Source organism: Pinus tabuliformis, chromosome X, assembly GCF_031772625.1.
Source record: "Pinus tabuliformis cultivar Carrire ecotype Pingquan chromosome X, CPIR1, whole genome shotgun sequence".
In the NCBI taxonomy this organism is placed as follows: domain Eukaryota; kingdom Viridiplantae; phylum Streptophyta; class Pinopsida; order Pinales; family Pinaceae; genus Pinus; species Pinus tabuliformis.
In genome coordinates, this window is record NC_142308.1 from 889,771,115 (window position 1) to 889,785,327 (window position 14,213).

A 14,213-nucleotide genomic window follows, 5' to 3' on the forward strand; every position below is an offset into this window, starting at 1 on the left:
TGATTGATTCAACGATATTGGTCCATAATATCTTTCTGATATCAGTGAAACACTTTTCAAATGTAAGATCTTTTTCCAGTGTTTTAACCTGTTGAGTCAAGGCTTTGTTTTTTCTCACTTCTTTAGCAAAATTGAATTTTGACACATCATACTTTTATTCTAAAGTAATGAATTTCTCTTTTACCTTTTTAAGTTTAGAGACTTGGAGTTTCATTTCCTCCATGGACTTGATCAACTCCTATGTGCTCTGATTTGAGGTTCCTACCTGTGACGTACCTGTACCTATTGCTTCTATAGTTTTAGCTATTGCGAAAGGGACATTTGGTGCTAGAGTAGTTACCAATGTAGAAGGGACTGCTGTAGAAACCACTGGCACTACATTTTGAGGCTGAGAGGTCGACTCACTCTGCCTGCTTTGTAGTGTTTTCTCTAATCCTGCTCTGTCTCTTTTAGTTGCTCATTTAGCTTGAGGACCAAGTCTATAAGTTCTTCTTCATTCTTCTTTTCAATCAGTTTAGCAGTCTGTGGGTGCATGAGTGGTGGCAATTTCAACTTCTTTCTCAGTGCAGCTATATCTTCATTCTTTTTCTTTATTAGGCTCTCTGTAGCTTTTATATCCTTTGGTTTAAGGCCCAACTCAATAATCAAATCCTCCAATGTTTTAAATTTGTTGTCCTTTGCCTATGAGGAGGCCTTTTCTAATTTTAATTAGGCATTAGTGTTGTTCAGTGAATTTTCCAACCTATGTGCCATCATGGCCTTGCTTGTCATTGTAGAATAAACCATTTCCCCTGTTTGCTTATGCAGTTCTGTCTGATCTATGGGGTGGATATCTTTAGGTAGGACCTCAAAATCAGTGTTGAGGTAGTCTACAATTGACTGGGGCTGCTGTACTTTGGGCCTTAGAAAGCTCATCTGCATTTTGCCTTCCTTGATGTCATAAGTTGACATCAATCTAGTTTGATTAGTAGGGGCCATCTTCAAGTATTGAGTGTTGGCTTGGGCCTTCAGATGCTCATTTTTGGCCTTTATCTATTTGAATTTTCCTTTTATATCTATTGTTTTGTCAGATGAAGATCTAAAAGATGAAACTTCGACACTCTGTTGTCTTTCAAGCTCTTGCTTTTGTGAAGTGGAAGGTGTCCCACCTATTGAGAATGTATGTTGACTGTCTCCACCTTCTTTCCTCAAACTCCTTGTTGTTTCCTCAAAGAACTCTTCCTCTAAATATGGATTTAACCTGTGCCTCTTAGCATCGGGCTGGTCTACAGGACCACTGGTAGGGGTAGCTACTTCCCTGTTTCTTTTCAAGTTCCTTTCCTCATTCAGAGGAGTCTGCAAAACCCGGGGATTTCCCATGTTAACCTGAGCTGAATGAGGCTATGGTGGAGCTTGTTCTTCAGAGATTTTAGGTTGCTCTGACATCTTTGGTTGTTCTGATGCTGGAGTACTTGTTCCCTGATCTTGTTCCTGTGGTGGTTCTGCTAGAGGTACACTAGTTTCCTGTGTGCTCCTTTAAGAAGTCTTTGTTGTAGAATAAATAGGCTCTGGTGTTGGCTTTTGAGTAGATTCAATTGATACCTGTTCACAAGAGTCTAGGTCAAGTCTCTTTTTTTAAGTCTTTCATCACATTCTCTACATCAACCTGATCACTATCCATTTCAATTAGAGTTCCTTCCTCCATTCATCCATATTTGCATATTGCTCTATTTCAGGGACTCAATGATGGATATATGGTGACAGCTTATGTTTCATTCTCCTATCACAAATGAAACCTTGTGGATCATATCTCCAAGCAAAGCTTTTATTTAATCTCAATTTTTCTAGGATTTCTTCTGCTCTGTTCCCTGCTTCTCTATTGTTGCAGACAAATGGGCCTAAGTGGTTTTTAATTCTCAATTGTGCTTTCTTCTTGGCCTTGGTGAAATGAGTTTGATCAGAGTTTAACATTTGCCTTTAATATTCCAAGGCAAATAACCTCATAGGAACATACTTTGGTAGTTTGAACGGAGGAAGTTCACAACCATAAATTCTGATCTCTGTGTGATTCTGGTACAAGTACTAGTCACCTATTTTGTACTGTTCTGAGAGCTGAAGGATTCTTTTGATTTCATCACTAATCCTAGGAGGGGAACTTCCTGTCAGCATGTTGGTCACAGGGTGAACAAACTGGTCAATGTTCATTGTATGAATATGGACAAGTATAGTGGAAGATAGAAGTCCAAAAAATGACTGATCTGTGATTACCCTTTGTATCAAGTTTATTGACAGAGAATGGAAACTTGTCAGACTGATAGTAAAGGAAAAGGTGATATATGACTGTAAAATACTTGAACACCTTTTCATTTTCTAACCTCATGAACTAGTCATGGATTTTCTTAGCAATGAAAGAAACATAGTTATATTTGATAGCAGGAGGCTGACAAAGGGTAAAAATGGACATTAAAACTAGAGTCAATTCATCCACATACTCACTAGTATTGAAACCCATGACTGCAACTATCATATTGACTATATTTTTGCCTATTTGTGTGAAGAAAGCAGACAAATAGGGAGGAGGATCTTTGCGTTGGTGTTGGTTATCCATAAAAGTTTGGCAAAGGTGGCTGAGTTCAAACTGGGAAAATTTTGATGATTTCTCTAGTAATTTTCCAAGGGAAATGGGGGTGAGGTATTGACTGGGCTGAAACTGTAGCATTTCATTGATTGAATCTGTAGTAATTGTGAAAAGAACAGTTTGATTTGGGGACATTATTGCTCTGAGGGTGGGATTATAATTGGCTTGACATTGATGGATAATGTCAGGGAAAATGCACACAGAGGGGAACATGTACCTTTGGAGATTTGATTCCCAAAGTCCTACGGGATCGGAGCCATTCAGGTAGTTGTCTTGGCGTTGACAAAATACTTTCAAAGAGCTTTCTTCTGTTATCAGGTCTTCTATTTGAAAATATTTATCTATTAAGGGCAGATAATCCAAGTCCCTATGAGGGGTAGTGATAGGAGCTATACTAAGGGCCACGAGGGTTTCCATTCTGGTTCTTGTGGATTCAGATAGGTAAATGGGGTTTTCAAGTTGAATTGGTGAAAACAGAGGGTCTTGGGAGTCTTCAATTCTAAATTCCGTAAATGGATTATAATGAATTTTGGGTTTTCCAAAGTAATTGTAGAGGAAATCAAGTATCTACAGGGCTTCTGGAAGGAAACTGGTAAATACCTATTTTTTAGTGACAGGCAATGGAGAGCGGGTTCATTGGGTGCAAATGGTGGACTGGAGCAATGTTGAACTGCAAGTTTCAGGGTGGTTGACGGTTGGTGTAGGAGCTGGTCATCTTCAACATTCAGGTTGCATGCATGCACTTTCAGATTAAGGACGAAAAACTATTTTAACTTTGTTTTTATGCAAAGTCAAAGCTTTTGGTGGGTTCGAGATTTTGGACAGATGACGTCAGGGGGGAGGCAATTTGACATTTTGTCTTTAGCGGGAGGTGGTAAGCGGGTTTCATCGCACTACTAGTCTAGTGTAAGTGGTATTTGGGCGAGACCATGCGATTCCATAGGCTGCTTAACACGTAGCAATGGTACTATTCACGAAACCGCTCACCATTGCACGCTAAATGCCGACCGCGGAGGCCCGTGCGATATGCGCAATGATCGTTGGATCTGCTGGATCCGATCGGACAATTGTCGAGGAGGTGAAGTGGCAGAAGGTTAACAGAGGGTGGGCTCAATATAAATTAAAGTGTTAATCATATCGGGGGTAAAGCGATTGGTCCGAAAATTTATTAATTAATTGTGGGGATTAATTAATCCTTGTTTTAGCATGGCGGGGGCCAAGCTCTTAATTAACCATGGATTGGTTAATTAATTCCATTTATGGACATTATTATGGTTATATTTAACCGCTGGATGGAATATGTAATATTTTGGATTTATATACTAATACCGGCACGGGTAGTGTGTTTTCGGGAAATAAATAATATTATTAATTAGTGGTTAATATGACTTTATGGAATGTGAAATGCGCACTAAGTTTAAAATTTTTTCATCATATACATTTAAAACTTAGGCTAAGTGAATATGAGGGTTTATATGGAGAGTATTTTATTTTCCATAAGTAAAATAGAATTTTACTTAGGAAAAGATTTATTAGGGAAATGAATAACTTATGAAGGGGGATGAATATTGACAAAGGGGTTTAAGCAATCAGGCATTATAAATTATTGGGCCGAGGGTCTGGTCCCTCCAAAAGTCAGAGAAATGCTCTGAGCCCCTCTAACTTTGGTAACTTCCTTTAGTACTTAAGGAATTAGTGAAGATTTTTAGGGGAATGAGTAGCGAAGTTAATTATTTTGACTTTGAATGTTGATGAGCCTTTCCATGTGATACATGCCTTTGCCTTGTGATGAGAGTAATAGATTTAAACATTTAAACTTATCATTCACCACATATTTATTCTGCAACCATCATCTACTTACCCTACCTACTTTACCCTAGCATTTTTACTTCTTTATTATGGTGCACTTAGACTGGCAAAACCTTATCAATTTTTTTTTATTTTATATATAGATACCTATCTAAGTCTAACCTTATTACATCCAAGGGCTTAGATTAAACTGTTGAGATCTTTTTATTCACTCTACCTATCTACTTATCTGCCAAGATTAAATTGTTTGGTCAGATCTTTATTCTCTATTTCTACAACATGAAATTAAAAATATGAACTAGTCAAGCTTAAACTATTTGACTACTCATAAATTGTGGCATAAGTGACAATTTTCACACAATTTTTATTATACAAAAGTACAAAGTAGTGGCATTTAGACTTGCACACTTTCTTGGTCTTTTATTTTTGTTGGGATTCATTTTCTTTCATTTTTTGACCTCTTTTTTATTCTTTTTACCCTTTGATTTTTCTTTTAGGGTATACCCGCTTTACATTTTTTAATTTTTTGATTTTTACAAATGTGGAAAACCTTTGCAACAAGTAAAGGTATGAACATATTTCAGAGCTTAAACCAAGTCAAACATGATATATGACACCCATTCGTATAGGGGCATAATAGTGGATCCTCTTGGGGATGACTTTTCCTGGTGAAAATTCAAGAACAGTAGATTAGTGGCCTCTAACTGATTGTGGCTGTACCCTGCAATCTTCTTTTCCTTGCTGCTTTATTTGTATGTATGACAGTAATACTTCTGAAGCTGAGGGCCTTCTCTTCGGGTTTCAACTCTAAAATCTTACTGTCTAATCAACACTATGACATTACAAAAGATATAATATGTACTGTGAAGAACATAGTAAGATTAGTAGTTAGGATCAAAGTAATGCTTTAACATCCGACCATTAACTGGTCCTTCTTCTACTTATGTACCATCTAACTCTTAAGAAAATATGCATTGTTTCCTTTGAAAGCATAGATGATGTATGGTCCTTTCCACAGGAAATCAAACTTCCCATGTTTCCCCTTGTCCTCTCTTCTTGAATCCCATCTTAACACTTTATCTCCAATGTAGAAATCTTCTACCTTGGTTCTTCTGTCAAATATCTTCTTAATTTTCTCCTACATCACTTGGGATCTTTGATACACCTCCTCCCTGGTTTGCTGTAAATTGATAGTCTAGTTTATCCTTCTTTGTATATCATTAGGTTCCACTTGAGCTTCTTGGAGTATTTTCATAACAGGAACTCCTAATGATGAAGGAAAAACAGCCTCCATGCCATATACTAACTCATAGGGACTGGTTCCAATGGATTTTTTGGTTGTAAGCCTGTCTGCCCACAAAGCTTTGATTAGTTTTTTGTTCCAAGTTTTCTTACTTTCTTCCAACAGTTTTTTGATGATATTAATTAGACTCTTGTCAGAAGATTCTTCCAGTCCATTCCCTTGAGGGTAGTAGGCTATGGAATGGCCCAGAGTAATGTGATACTTGTTACAAAAACTAATCATTTTCTTTGACCTGAAGGCTGGAACATTATTAGTAATGATTTTGGTGGGACAACCAAATCTGGACAATATATTGGTCTCTAGGAAACCTACGATCACAGTGTCATTGCCTTGTCGGGAGGGAATGGTCTCTATCCATTTACTAAAATAATCAGTGGCAGTGAGTATCCATTTATGTTGGCCAGAAGAGGGTGGATGAATTTCTCCAATGAAGTGAAGACCCCATCGTTGAAAAGGTTTCTCGGTGGAAATGGGTTTTAAGGGTAAAGGTAACAATTTTCTTTTGCCTTCAAAGATTTGACATTTATGGCAAGAAGCTACAAATCTCTTCACATCTGCAAACAAGGTTGGCCAATAGAATCCAGCCCTTAGGATCTTGTCTGCAGTTGAATTCCAATAGAGATGTTCGCCACAGTCTCCTGCATGAAATTCTTAGAGACCCTTGTCAGCTTCATCTTTTGATAAACAGTTTAAGAAAATTCCTTCACGATTTTTCCAAAAAAGAGTATTATCTAAGATGCAAAACTTTGAAACTTTCATTTTCAAAAACCTATTCTTGGTTTTGGATAACCCTGGAGGTGCTTGTAGGTTTTGTAAAACATAAATTACATCAGCACACCAAGGTGAGTCTGAAAAGGCCTAGCTGATTTGTGGAGTCACCATCTCCTGCTCGTTATCCAGTTCATTTATGTCTAGGGCTTGACAACTAGTTTCTGCCATGAGTTTAGCCAATCCCTAACCTTTTATTAGCTTGGTAGGTTTTATCTCTATATCATACTCTAAGATGGTAGCTATCCATTTCCCTCCTTTGCCATCAATTCCATCCTGAGTTAGGATGTCTTTGATAACTGCATTAGGAACATAAGCTATTACATGAGAGTATAATATGTAGACTTTGAAATCTTTAATTGATTTTACCAGTGCAAAAGCTTGTTTCTCCATTATTTTGTATTTTAATGATGAATCTCTGAGTGCTTTATTAAAAAAGGCTATAGGTTTTTCACATCCTTGGTCATCCTTTTGTAATAAAATTGTGGCTATGGTGTGTTCTGATGCAAAAGAAATTGATGAAGTCTCTATCAAACTGTGGACTTGTGAGGACTGGTGTTCTGGTTAAGGCCATTTTGATTTCTTCAAATGATTTCTTGGCCTCTACTATCCATTTGATACTTGAATCCATTTTTAGCATGTTATTTAGTAATCTAATGAGTTTAGCTAAGTTAGAAATAAATCGTCTTAAAAATTTTATCTTCCCTAGGAAAGCCTGAAGTTATTGGATGAGGTATCTGTAGAATAGCTTCGATATTGGAAGGGTCAATTCAAATGCCATCTTTGGAAATAATGTGACCTAAAAGTTTACCTTCTTCCATACCAAACAAGGACTTCTTTGGATTCAAAGAAATGCCACATTTTCTGCATTTTAAAAAGACTTTCATGAGATGGTCCAAGTGTTGTTGATCTGATTTAGAAAAAACAGTTAGATCATCTAGATATATAGCAAGAAAATCATGAATTTCTTTGGCAAAGGCAATGTCCATTGCTCTTTGGAAGGTTTCTCCTGCGTTTTCTAGTCCAAATGGCATTTTGATGTATATGAAAGTACCCCATGGTGTTGTAAAAGCAATTTTCTCTTGGTCATCAGGATGAACCAAGATTTGGTTATATCCTGAAAACCCATCTAACAGTGAAATTCTAGAAGAACCCATTACCCTTTGCAAAATATGATCCATTTTGGGTAAAGGATAGTTATCTTTAAGAGGGACCTTATTTATATTTCTCAGATCAACACATAACCTTATTTCCCAAGATTTCTTCCTAGTAGGTACCAAGTTGGACACCCACTCTAAAAATATAATAGGGGCAATAATCCCTGCTTCATACATGTGTTTGATTTCTTTTTCAATTGATGGTAATAACACAGGGTTAATTCTTCTGAGTTTCTGTTTAAAGGGCTTTTGATTTTCTTTCAGAGGTATAGTGTGCTGAATAATAGAGATTTCATAGGACTTCAAATCTTCATAACTCCAGGCAAAGACATCCTAGAATTCCCTCGTAAGTTCAACATACTTTAGCTTTTGATTAGGAGGTAAAGATTTTGACAATTTTATCGTTTTTGGATTGTCCTATGTTCCTAAGTTGTATTCTTCTATATCTTCTTTTAATGGCTACATTTTAGGTTTTTGGGGAATGTCATTGGAGTCAAACAGATCTTCTAGAGGAGTCAACCCTTTGGGTAAATGATTGTCCTTTAAGTTGATAACCTCTATTTCTTCTTCAATTATTTCATATAGGTCTATTTGTTTCAGGTCTTGAATTTCTTTTTGTGTGAATTTTGTGGGATGAAACATATTTATTGAATTTTCTTCTGAAATGTTAATTTCTACCTCATTTATTTGATTAAAACTAATAACTGTATCAACATCTATGTTACTGTTAGAAAACTCTTCATCTAAGGTTAAAACATTATTGATCTGCTCATCACTATCAAAAACCTACCAATTTTGCAGATTATTAGGGATGGTTGGTCTATGCCTAATCTCAATAGTATACTGATGATTAGGTTGAAAAGGTAATTTGCAGGTGCTGGCAAACATGGCCAGACTGTGGGCTTGCATGTTGTGCTTTCTAGGGATAGTTGCAAGCTGAGTTTCCAAAAAAGTGTTGAGAATTTTTATGACTGTTCCTCTATAATATCCTAGTTTGGGATCCCTAGTTAAGTAAGTCCCTTTGATCTGTTTAATTATTAATTCTGAATCTCCTATGACAGACATGCTGATTGCTGCTAATCTTTTAACAAGTTTAAGACCCAACAAGAGAGCCTCATATTCTGCCATATTATTGGTGCATCTAAAATTTAATTTGTAGGGATGGCCTTCAGCATGATCATTTTCTAAATTGTACACCCAAAATCTTGCTCCTGCCCCTAGTTTATTAACTGGGCCATCAAATTCCAAATGCCAAAGGATTTCATGCTCATAATTGGTGTCTGGGGTAGTAGGAACTTGTTTAACAGTGGGATCTGGGTTTTCATTTTCATCTGACTTTTATTTGTTATCTAATATTTCCTGATTATGAACACTTGATTTTTCCTTTTCAATTTCTTTTGGTTCTGCTGCTAAAACCTCTAAAGTATTGGAAGGACTAGTTTCTGCATTGTAAAGAATGAACGAATCCATATCAGAGTGTACTGAGTAGATGGAGAATTTTTGGGGTGTTTCTTGACTACTTACTACATATTTCATCAATGTTTCTCTGTATAGTTTCTTTGGTTGCCCAAAAACTAATATAGTGGCATATGACATATCCAATTGAAGAGATCCCTAAATCTTAACACCCCAGGATCTGGACAATAACATGCCATATTTGGGTGGTATATTTGCTACCACTATGTCCATTAAAATTGTTTTTGCAGGGTATTGAACCAATGAAACACACAAGTCTTTTATCAGTCCTAAACATCTTACCTGACTAGAATCAAAAGAAAACAAATCTTTGTATGGTCTAGTGATGTCTAGGTCTAGTTTTTCCATTACAGACTTGGGCATAAGATTATGAGATGCCCCAGAGTCAAACATGGCATTGTGAAGAATCTTATCATGTATGTTTAAGCTCACATAGAAGGGAGGAATTCCTCCTTCCAATGGTTTTCCATTCACTTCTGGGCCAAAGATTAATTCGGGTTGGTCATCAAAAAGATTAACTGAGTCTTCAGTTCCAGTAATTTTCAATGATCTATTAATTTGAGTTCGGTAGGAATCATGTTTACCTAATTCAAATAATGGGACAGAAATTTTTAGCTTACCTACTTCTGTTTCCATATTAAAAGGTTTTTCTATTTGGGCCTTTGGATTTCGAACAACAGTATTCTCTCTGTTTTCAATGTTTTCTATATTTTTCTCCTTTTGAGGAGTAGAATCATGATTTATTGATTCTCCTAGATCAACCTCTAGAGGTTCTTCAATAGTTCCCTTGGAAGGAAGGGAAGTGGAGGGTTGTTTATTGTTTGGTTCATTATCATAGACATCTTCAATTATGGTGTTTAGAAGGATTAGTGTTTGATCTAGAAAGAATATGTATAGGTGTGATTATTGTCTTACCTCTTTTGGGTTGATTTGCAACCATTTGCTTGTTCGTTTTGGGGACATCAATTCTCCTACTTCTTAGATTGTATTGCTTGTGCACCTTAAAGATGGCTATGTCATATCCTTCTCTAAAGTCGAACGATTCCCCTAATTGGGTTTGGAACTGTTTAAGTATGTGGGCCTCTTGATCATCTTGGGTTAAGAAAACTTCTCCTTCATTACCAAGCCCCGTCAAATTAATTTGAGTGTCTTCCTCTGGGCCTTTAGAGTGGGAAGCTTTTGCATAGCTCTCCTGGAAAGGGGGTCTAATTTTTTGGTCAGGACCATTCTTTCCAGTGTTTGGGTTTTGATTTTTCCTGAAATTAGGATTTCTCCCTGTATTGGTTTGCTGGCTATCCCAAGGAGATTTCCTTTCAATTGTCTCCACTCTGTCTCCTAGTCTATCCATTCCTTTAATTATGGCATCTAGCTTTTGTTCAAAGGGTGAGCTTTCTTCCTTTAATGGTATCCTCCTTTCACTCCTGGCTCTGGCTCTTTTGGATAGCAGGTTGGCTTCAACACTAACTGCTATGCTTTGCATTTCTTCCAAAGTAGGGGGATTTAGTTCTCTCAACTGGAAGCCATATCAGAATCAAATCCATATGGGAATCTGATTAAGGCTAAACCAGGTGGGGGTCTAAGATCTAGGGGAATAGCATTATACACATTATTAAATCTAGTGCGATAGTCCTACACAATTTCTTGTGGTAAACTTCTTAGGTTTTCGTATTCAGATAAAATCTGAAGGGGGTCTTTTCTTTTCTCCCACCTGTTTAGGAATTGCTGATAGAGAGTTCTTAGGCTGTCTATACTATTCGTTGTTAAGGCTTTGAACCAGGTTCTAACTTCCTCAGATAAACTTTGAACGAATATTCTCATTTGCACATCAACAATATCTATTTCATAAATTTCAAAATAATCAGTCATCTTCTTGGTGTGTTGATGGGCTGTATAAGTTCAAGTGCCATCAAAAGCAGTGATCTTACTTTGGTAGTCCTAGGGCATGGCGCCTAAGTTTGCAAGTAGAACCAGGGGGGCATATCTATTGGCCATTGCTGTTGGTAATGGTGAAACAAAAGCTGGGGTTGGAATAATATGGGATATTTGAGTTGAGGATGAAGTGCTAGAGGTGATGGTGTGATGTGGAGTGGTTTGAGGTCGAGAGATATGAGGGAATGATGATGAGCTTGCAGAAACAAAAGTGATTACAGAGGGATTAGGTGTTCCTTCAATGGTAAGATCAGATTGTGGTGAGTTCTGCAAATATTTATCAATTAACAAATTGGCTGCTTGGAGTTCTAATTCTAAGACGAACTCTGGGTCTTGGACTAGGTCTGTTAATTCAGAATTGGTTGAAGTCCTAAACAAAGAGGTTTCAAAGTATTCATCAAAAGGATGGTATTCGAGGTAAATCCACCTAACAGGATAGGATGAGGACCTGAATGTGGGTCGAGGACTAACATAACTTTCTTGTCTTCTAAGAATCCTAGGGATCATATTGGGGTTCTCAAACACTTGTGGTGGATTGGGATTAGGATTAGCTCTAGTGTAATGAGTCCTTTTTGAAGCCAGATTTTTGGATTTTGTTTTTGGTTTTCTTAATGGATATCAAAACAACTTCTATGATTTCTTTAAGATGCTTTTAGATTTAAGGTTTAAATTTTCTTAAATATTTGTTTTGACTGAGGAATTGTCTTCCCCAGTATGGTCGTCACTATGTTATCACTCAGATTTTCCTTGAAGTTGTTAGAAGAAGGAAAGGGTTGTGAGGTAGCCACAAACCAATCTTTTAAGTATAGAATCTAGCCAATCTGTACTCAGAGAGGGCTCTCTCTTTATGATTTAGCTTTGTTTATGGGATATTAGGATAGTTATGAAGGCTTGGGGGGTTTTGATTTTGTTTGGTGGTGGAATTCAGGAGCAGATGGATAGAACAAGGTATTTCAGGCCATTCGGCTATGGAGTCAACTGAAGATGACTTAACTGGATCAGGTTGATTTAACAAAGGAGGGTTTCACAAGGCAAGATAGCTAAACAAAAGACAAATGATAGCTTAAAAGGGTGAAATGGTCTTGAAAGGGAGGAAGGCCAATTATGAATCCTTCAACAAAGTTCAAGATGAGGGAAAGTGGGTGCTCATTAATAAAAAGCAATTAAGAATTCTTTGTTAAATTGTCACAATGGTAAACTAAAAAGAAGGGAGCAATTAAGAATTCCCTACCTATGATAGCTTGGAAGAAAACATTAAGAATATAAATGATTTTAAAGAAAGAATGAAGTAAAGCTCTTTTTGAAATATAATTTTTCATTTATCATTCAGCTATGAAACACATATGAATATTTAAATAGGAAAACTGTAAAAACATAAGATATACAATACTCATTTGTTTCTCGTTTGACACAGGTATCCCGTGAAAGTCCTTTGCTTTATTACTTTGTCCAGCCAGCCATACAATAGTTGTTCAACAACACTTCTATTCCAAAATAAGGTGTCTTCAGAAATTTCTAAGAATCCACCCACAATACTTCGAATGAGGAAGTACTTATACAAAATTTACATCAAAATATCTCCTAACTAACAAAGATATATTCTAGGAAAACTAAATATCTTTTACATGAATATAGAGATAAATGGTCTCGAAAGTAGAAACTGAATGTGAACAACTTGTTTGCTATCCCTGTTTTTGTTGAAGGAGCTGGAGGCAGGTACTATGAACATGCATCTTGCTGTCTTGCTCGTATTTATGTGCTGGCTGATTGATTTTGGCTTTTCACTGATACTCTTTTACCTATGACTGATACTCTTAACTTGTTTTACCATCATTCATCTTTTTTTACCAAAATTGACTATGGTAAATACTTCAATTTACTTCACTTTTTACCATGGTAAATCATAAGATGTCTATCATGTTAGTCCACCAATCATCTCTCGGTATTCTTTTCCTTCTCAATTTTCTGAAAATTTCATCTGCTTTTGTGTATTTTACAAAATTTGGTTGCACTGCAAACAAGTACCTCACTTCATGCTCAATATAAAAAAGGTTCTCCAAACTATCATAGAGAACTCTCCCTGTGGGCAATGCCTTAGGTGCAGATGAATTGGAAGACGAACTATCTTGACTGTTAGCTTGCTGATAATTTGTTGATATAATCATCTTGCCTCATTAGCTTGTCATTGATGACTAAAGGACTTGGAAGTCGTTTACTTTGTAAGATGCCAAATTTCCCCATAAATTCATCTATGTCTTCCTACATATTTTGACATTTTTGTTCTAGGCCTTGCATTAGACTCCTTTTGGTCTATACTTTTTTTATTTCAGGCAAGGTACTAGTTATATCCTCAATGTTTAGTTGTTCCAAATGATACCTGTTTCTGTTGTTTAGAAAGTTTGTTAATATGATAGCTTCTTTAGGCTTTCCTCCTAGTTCTTCGTTGTTTTTTTAATATCTTGAAGAGCAACTTTCACTAAGTCAATTTGTTCAAAAATGATTTGAATTGATGACCAAATATCATTGATTGATTTAATGATATTGGTCCATAATATCTTTCTGATATCAGTCAAACACATTTCAAATGTAAGATCTTTTTCCAGTGTTTTAACCTGTTGAGTCAAGCCTTTGTATTTTCTCATTTCCTCAGCAAAATTGAATTTTGAAACATCATACTTTTGTTCTAAAGTAATGAATTTCTCTTTTACCTTTTTCAGTTCAGAGACGTGGAGTTTCATTTCCTCCATGGACTTGATCAACTCCTCTGTTCTTTGATTTGAGGTTCCTACCTGTGATGTACTTGTACCTATTGCTTCTATAGTTTTAGTTGTTGCCAAAGGGACATTTGGTGCTAGAGTAGTTGCCAATGTAGAAGGGACTGTTGTAGAAACCACTGGCACTACATTTTGAGGCTGAGAGGTCGACTCACTCTACCTCCTTTGTAGTGTTTTCTCTAATTCATGCTCTGTCTCTTTTAGTTGCTCATTTAGCTTAAGGACCAAGTCCATAAGCTCTTCTTCATTCTTCTTTTCAATCACTTCAGCAGTCTGTGGGTGCATCAGTGGTGGCAATTTCAACTACTTCCTTAGTGCAACTATATCTTCATTATTTTTCTGTATTAGGCTCTCTGTAGCTCTGATATCCTTTGGATTAT